Source organism: Gavialis gangeticus, unplaced genomic scaffold (assembly GCF_001723915.1).
Source record: "Gavialis gangeticus isolate Ggan-Ray unplaced genomic scaffold, GavGan_comp1, whole genome shotgun sequence".
NCBI classification, from domain to species: domain Eukaryota; kingdom Metazoa; phylum Chordata; order Crocodylia; family Gavialidae; genus Gavialis; species Gavialis gangeticus.
This window is the reverse complement of record NW_017729022.1, coordinates 25,407,722-25,415,517: the sequence shown is the minus strand read 5'-3', so window position 1 is coordinate 25,415,517 and position 7,796 is coordinate 25,407,722. Positions and strand designations below refer to the sequence as shown.

Here is a 7,796-nt window from a genome sequence, read left to right as displayed (position 1 = left end):
TCCAGTTTTGGGCTCCGCAATTCAAAAAGGATGTGGAAAAGCTTGAGAGGGTGCAGAGGAGAGCCATGCACATGATCAGAGGTCAAGAAAACAGACCTTATGATGACAGGCTGAGAGCAATGGGGCTATTCAGCCTGAAAAAGTGCAGGCTCAGGGGTGATCTGGTGGCCACCTATAAGTTTATCAGGTGTGCTCATAAGGATCTGGGGGAACGACTGTTCACCATGTCCTGGGGAAAGAGAGGGAAGAAGTAATAAGGAGTACTCACCGGCAACAGGAGACGCAGCACAGCAGGGGTGAAAAGAAGAGCCCACTCCGCTCGTCAGCTGCCTCTTTATCCAATTAAGGCTGGCTGGTGACTTCAGCCCCAAACACTGGCCAGTGGAGATAAAAATGGCGGCTGATGCCGCTGAGGCGAGAGGAGGAGGAGAGAGCAGCGAGAAAAGGGAGATGCAGCCACCTCTGGGAGAGAAGATCTTCCCCACAGGACCCACAAAGCCCAATGAGCTGGGGGCAGAGACAAACAGTGTGGGGCAGAGCACCCCATCGGGAGCACGGATGGAAAGGCATGTGAGTGGCAGGCACTCCAGACTCGGAGACAGTCAGAGCTGCAGCCAACGCTCGAACGGACCCCAGGTGGGAGTATTGGGATGACCAGGGCGAGAAGGGAGCCACGCCAGGGGAAAAGACCCTGGTGAGAGCCCCAAAGGGGTTACAATCGGGGTGGGTATCGCTGCCAGCCCCAGTCGGGTCGACGGGAGAATGGGAATGAATCCCAGAGGCAACAGGCAGTAAGAAGAGCGTCTCCAAGCTAGAGCAAGGGGAAGAATAGTAAGGGGACAGGGCGTAGCCACGTCAGGAGGTGGCTCATCACTTTAGTGTTTTGTTGACGTGTTTCTGTTTGGTTGCCCCATGTGATGGGGGAGAGTAGAAGGTACTGGGAGTATCCCTGAGGAATGGGGCCAAGGGAGGACCTTGGAAGTTTTTTGTGTTTCCCCAAAGTAAGGGTAGAGGCAGGGAAGGCAGAGGGGGCAGGCCCGCACGGGCAAACCTGACCACAGGCGACGAGCACACGGACGTCAAGCCGTGAGATGCGACTCCACAAGAGGGGACGAGGCCGACAGAGGGACGACTCACACAAGGGGCTGTGAGGCCAGAGTATAGAGGTGGTGGAGCCCTGTGAATGACTGCCGGGTGAACCACGGGCTGCCGAGCAAACCTGACGACCAATCCCGTCTACTGAAGAACAGCAAGTCATGGCAGGTGTGAACGGGGGAGGCAACTCAAGGAAGAGACAGCTGCTTGGTCAACGACATGAGCCCATAGGATGCCCTACGTTTACCACCAGGGTGAAGGTCACACAAGAACGGATATTCGAAGCCCGGCAGCCACACACCAGAGCCCCCCAAGGGATGACAAGATCAAACAGTCACAAACTCCACTGTGACCAGTTCAGGCTGGACATAAGAAAGAACTTCTTTACTGTCTGAGCCCCCAAGGTTTGGAACAGACTGCCACCTGAGGCGGTTCAAGCACCCACTTTGAACGCCTTCAAAAAACATTTGGATGCTTATCTTGCTGGGATCCTGTCTTCCCTGCTGACTTCCTGCCCCTGGAGCAGGGGGCTGGACTTGATGATCCTCCGGGGTCCCTTCCAGTCCAAATGTCTGTAAAATCTATGAAATTTTAGACCTGTATATGCCCAACTGCTCAGTTAAACCAACCAACCAAACAAACAAACAAAATAAAAACCCTCTCCTACTTGAGGCAAGCTTAATGGGCTGACTAACATCATAGACAGGTGATGGAAATATTTTTGAAACACTAAACTAAGTCCATTTCATGTTGCTGGTGATCAATATTGAACTTAGGGCATTGAAGGTAAAAGTCTAATAAAAAAGTCCCAATAAACCATTATTTTTAAAGAAATCATACTGCATTGACTTTTGTGCATTGATTGGTGGTGGAGAAGGACTTGCCAGTAATATTGTTTTGACTATTCAAGACATCTGCAGGTGGTGCTTTTCTGTCCAATTCTCTCCAATTTATTCAAAATGACCTCAAAGTAATTTTTCCAAGACTACTGTTAATGCTGACCTATTAATCACCCCAAAACTGTGTTCCAGGACCAATTCAAATGGCAGCTTCCCCTTTTGGAGAATAAACACTTTATCATAATCATGCTTTCAGTCTCAAAGGACTTAATCTCAGTGTCATACACATAACTTCATAGCATAGTACTAACATACCGCGCAACACAGATACATGATAAATACCTGCAAGTGTTTCATTCTTTCTGGATCACTTTCTGATCCACTGAGAAGCCATATTGTAAGTATTTCAGTTCTAGGTTCCTCAAGCTACAAAGAAATACACACTGGTAGGATCATTGTGCTTAACAAATACAGTTATCAATGGCTCAGTTGGGAGGAGATACCATGTGGGGCTCCCAAAGGGCCTGCTCTAGGGATAGTATTATTTCCTATATTTATTTACGATGTGTAGCATGGGATTGAACACACGCTTGGCAAATTTGCAGATGACACCAAGCTAGGTGGAACTGCAAGGCTCTCTGGTGAGTAGAGCAAGGATTCAGAATGAATTTGATGAATTGGAGAAAGGGTCAGAAGTCTTGCACTTAAGACGGAACAGTCGCGTGCAGAGACTAAGGAATGACAGGGCAGGCTACAGTACTGCAGAAATGGGCCTGGGGCTTACAGTAGACCGTAAGTTGAATATGAGCCAATAGTATGCTCTATTGCAGAAAAGACCAACAGAATCATGGGTTATATTAATAAGTTGCAAATGAAGGAAAGTGATTCTCCCACTCTGTTTGGTACTCATGAGGTTTCACCTGGAATACTATCTCTAATTTTGGGCCTTGTACTTCAAGAAAGATGTCAACAGATTGAGAAGAGTTCAGTGGAGGGCAACAGAAATGACTGGAGATTTGGGAAACATGGTTTGTGAGAAAAGACCAAAAGAAATAGGGTTATTTAGTCTGGGGAAAAGACGACTATACCAGGGAGGACTATACCTCCATTGCTCGGGATTGTAGGGGGACTGTTAGGAAGGCCAAGGCAGAGATGGAATGGGGACTAGCAACCTAGATCAATGATAACAAGAAATTCTTTTTTAAATACATAACGGGTAAAAAGAAGGTTTTGGGTAATGTGGGGCCTCTGCAGGACACGCTTGGAAATCTGGTGGTCTCACCAGATTTAACAATTTCTTTGCCTCCATTTTTCTGAGCAGGGACCAGGTCATCCCCCCAACTGGGACCCCCAATGGTCCCAGGGGAGGCGCAGCCAGGCCCAGGGTCAGAGAGGACCTAGTCAGGGAACTTCTGGAGGAACTGGACGTGTTCAAATCAGCAGGTCCTGACGATCTCCACCCCAGAGTGCTGAGGGAATTAGCAGAAGTCATTGCGGGACCCCTGGCACAGTTTTACGAGTACTCATGGTGCTCTGGCGATGTGCCAGAGGACTAGAAAAGGGCCAGTGTTGTCCCCATTTTCCAAAAAGGGAGGAAGGAGGACCCAGAAAATTATAGGCCCGTTAGTCGTACATCGGTCCTGGGGAAGCTCTTTCAGAAAATTATCCAGGTGCATATCTGCAAGGGGCAAGGAGGGGAATGTATGCTTAGGGGCAACCAACATGGGTTCATTAGAGGCAGGTCCTTTCAGACCAACCTGGTGGCCTTCTACGACCAGGTCACAAAACCTGAATGCAGGTGTTGCAGTGGACATAGTCTTTCTGAAGTTTAGGAAGGCTTTTGACACTGTCTCTCACCCCATTCTCGTTAAAAAATTAGGACACTGTGGTGTCGATGCCTACACAGTCAGATGGGTCGCCAATTGGCTGGAGGCCACACCCAGAGAGTGGTGGTGGACGAGTCATTTTCGACCTGGAGGGATGCAAGCAGTGGGGTCTCCCAGGGCTCAGTCCTTGGGCCCACACTGTTCAACATCGTCATCAGCAACTTGGACAAGTGGGTGAAAAGCACCTTGTTTAAATTCGCGGATGACACTAAGATGTGGGGAGAAGTAGGCATGCTAGAATGGAGGCACAGGCTGCAATTGGATCTGGACAGGTTACAGGGGTGGGCAGATGAGAATGAGATGGGATTCAATACTGACAAGTGCAGAGTACTGCACCTAGGGAGAAAGAACCAGCAGAATACCTGCAGGCTGTGGAACTCCCCTCTCATCAGCACACAGACAGAAAAGGATCTTGGAGTCATTATAGACTCCTAGATGAACATGGGCCGCCAATGTGGGTATGCAGTCAGGAAGGCTAATCGCACCTTGTCATGCATCCATAGATGCATCTCAAGCAGGTCCAAGGTGATCTTCCCCCTCTATGCAGCACTGGTCAGGCCGCAGCTGGAGTACTGCATCCAGTTCTGGGTGCCGCACTTGAGGAGGGATGTGGACAGCATCGAGAGGGTCCAGAGGAGGGCCACTCGCATGATCAGGGGGCAGCAGGGCAGGCCCTACGAGGAGAGGCTATGGGACCTGAACCTGTTCAGCCTCCACAAGGGAAGGCTGAGGGGGGATCTGGTGGCCATCTATAAACTTGCCAAGGGAGACCAGCAGGCAATGGGAGAGTCCCTTTTTCCCCGAGCACTACTGGGAGTAACAAGGAAAAATGACCATAAGTTGACGGAGAGTAGATTCAGGCTAGATATCAGGAGGCACTACTGCACAGTCAGGGCAGCTAGGATCTGGAACCAACTTCTAAGGGAAGTGGTGCTCGCTCCTACCCTGGGGGTCTGCAAAAGGAGGCTGGATAATCACCTAGCCGGGGTCGTTTGACCCCAGCATTCTTTCCTGTCCATGGCAGGGGGTCGGACTTGATGATCTGCTCAGATCTCTTCCGACCTTACCAACTATGAAACTATGAAGACTGAAGGAGGATTTGATAGCTGGAGTAGCTGAAGAACTGTTATGAAGCGGATAGAGGTAGACTATTCTCTGTTGCTGTAGGGGCCAAGACTAGAATCAATGGTCTTAAATTGCAGCAAGGGTAACTTATGGGGTTAAGCATTGGAACCAGAGAGGCTGTGGAACCTTCATCTTTAGACGTTTCTAAGAGCTGGTTAAACAGATATTTGAATGGGATGGTTTTGTCAGGGATGATCCTGCCTTGAATTGAGGGCCCTTCCAACCCTATTATAGTCTATGATCTACATACAGATATTTACAATACACAAAAAGGCTTTTCAGTTTTGCATTAAGACTTCTATTATAAAGCTCCAATATTAACAATGTGAGCTCTGTAATAATGGCAAATCCTGTTTTTGCAGATGCCATGTTTCTTAGAGTGAAGCAAAAGGTGACACTTAGCCACTTTAATGTACTTTCTCTGAGCCTGGACAAGCAAGGAATGAACCCCAAAGCAAATTAGAGGAGCCATAGGGTTGTTCAAACTTATACCTCTTTAGGAACTTCTTTATGATTACTGGAGAATGTGGGACTGACCCCATCTTCTCTGGTTTCTGTCATGTTGCCCTTACTATTCCAGAACACTCCTTCAGAGAAAAAGTGTGGTTCTCCTTTTAAATCATCTTTAAGGTCTCTTTTGGGGGCAAGATTCACAAGGAGACTCCACTGTCAGGACACTGAGTATTTCTGCACCTAAACCTTAGGTGCCCACCTTTGGGAGTGGATTTCACAAATCTGAATGAGGCATTTAAGTATCCCATACTTTAAATAGAAAGATTTGGACACCTGAGACGGGTTCACAATGCTCAGTACACTGAGCAGGGGAATGCTTAAAGCACCCAGTTGGAAATGCAGAAGTGGGGTATGTAAGTAAGATCTCGTCTCCCTCCCAGACTTGGGTGGCAGCTAGGCACCTCCTTGTTGTCCTGAGATAACTGCAAGATGAGAATTCACAGCCTGGAAATCCCACCTACATTTGAGTCCCTATGTCATCATCCTCTTGTATACAGTTGATTGCTGGTGTTGTGCCATGTTTTGCATAACAACTTAGTGAGACAGAACAGGCCAATGGGTACCTGTTACTGTTTTCCAGTGGGTCTAGACTCCAGCCTCTGCTGCTGGGACTATTGACCTATTTCACAGGTCAATGTGAAATGGTCATTAGATAAAATGCATAAACAGTCCTTGAAACAAAGACTGGAACTGAGTGCTTTCCTTTCTCAAGCAATACCATAACACTAGGCTACAGTCAGCTCTTGCTCCTTAATTCTTTCTGAACCTGTCCATCCCACATTCCTTTTTGCCTAATGACTGACCTCCAATAGGAGATAACAAAGATACCTATAACCTAGGGATTAGGGTACTCAGCTGGGAGCTTGAACCGCCTCAGGCTGAGCACTTTATGGGCAAGTGCTGTAATTACTGGACTACTTTGTAAAAGATAGCCATTACCCACATTTTTTAAATTAAAGTGATTGTGTCCCCTGAACTTGGTGCTGTCAATGTCCAGCAAGCTTGCCAGATTGGTTCTGGTCATGCCTGTGAATCTCAAATAGGCCTTCCACAGATATTCAACTCATGCAAGATGGTGGTGCTTCTGGGCATAAACAGTAGGTGATTGTTAAGACACCCAAGTCCATTTTTACCTTATAAAATATGTATCTAGTGTGCCTATACATAAAGGATGAATGTGAGTTGCCGTCTTGTTCTTAAGCTCCTAAATTCCAGCAAAATCTCATTTACTTGCCAAATCTTTTTATGAATGTCACCTTTAGTGCTATTCTAACAAGGCCAAGTGACCTTGCATCCAGCCTGCATTATAAGTCCATCTGGTTGAAAGAAAACCTACAGGATGTGCTACAGATTAATAAATAATCTGGTCTTCAAGAGGGAATTCAAAAAAAACCAGCAGATGAAGACAAAAGGACCCGATTCTTTGGCATACTCACACTGCTGTGAAATAGTCCAGCAATGCTAAACAGTTTGTCTTAACTGGCCAGGTATATGGGAGTTTTATGATGTTCAAACACTAAAAAGGAAGCGAAAATGTATCACTGCATCTGGATAAAATTTTGGAGGAGCATATTCAACTCCATTAAAATTAGTTTTTTTAAGAAAGGTGCTTTAAAAAGGGAAGCTAGAGTGAATGGCAGAATCCTGAAAGGCAGCTCACAACCTACAAGACTAAACTAGGGTCTGAGGCTGAAAGGGACAGCTTCCCTAAATGAAAGCTGGCCTCAACACATCTCCTTCAGAAAGAACATCTGAGTAAATAATGGAAGATGGCAGCTACAAAGGGTAAACCCTAGGCCAGCATAACCTGTATGATAGGCTATTAAATAGAAGCTGGGTGTGAAAATATTAGACGGCCATACTTCAAGTGATCTGTAGTATGATAATTTGCTGAGTAACAGACACAGTAAATTACAAGATGTCTGGGCAGGTTTATCTTCTTTTTCCAAGGCTTCAAAGCATTAAAAGAGAAGTGAATACAAATAACTTGTTTGTTTCCTCTCCTCAGCTGTGTCCTACCTTTTTAAGGTTCAAAGCAAATTTATTACAGATCTTCTATCACAGGGATGGGAAAAATACAGCCCATGGGCTGGATTTGGTTTGCCAAACCATTTTATCTGGCCTGCGGGGCCCCTAAAAAAATAGAAAATTAATTTTTATCTGCCCCTGGCTGCCTATCAAAGATGACAGGTAGCCAGTGGCAGCAGGACCCAGGGGGAGCCAGTGCCAGGACCCAGTGGCTGAACAGCAAGGCCTGCTGGACTCCATCCTGCCCAGACCCACCCCACCCCCAGGTCCCACATCCCCTCCCACCCTCAGCCCCAAACCAGAAGCCTCC

General features: G+C 47.1%; 1 long non-coding RNA gene across 1 annotated transcript in view; it reads right to left on the bottom strand.

Moving 5' to 3' along the window:
• Window positions 1-2,276: 2,276 nt before the first annotated feature.
• Window positions 2,277-7,796, bottom strand: part of LOC109297008 — an 11,901-nt gene continuing 6,381 nt past the window's right edge. Inside the window, exon 3 of the long non-coding RNA XR_002097144.1 lies at window positions 2,277-2,360. This is a non-coding gene — a long non-coding RNA (uncharacterized LOC109297008). The remainder of the gene's footprint in view (window positions 2,361-7,796) is intronic.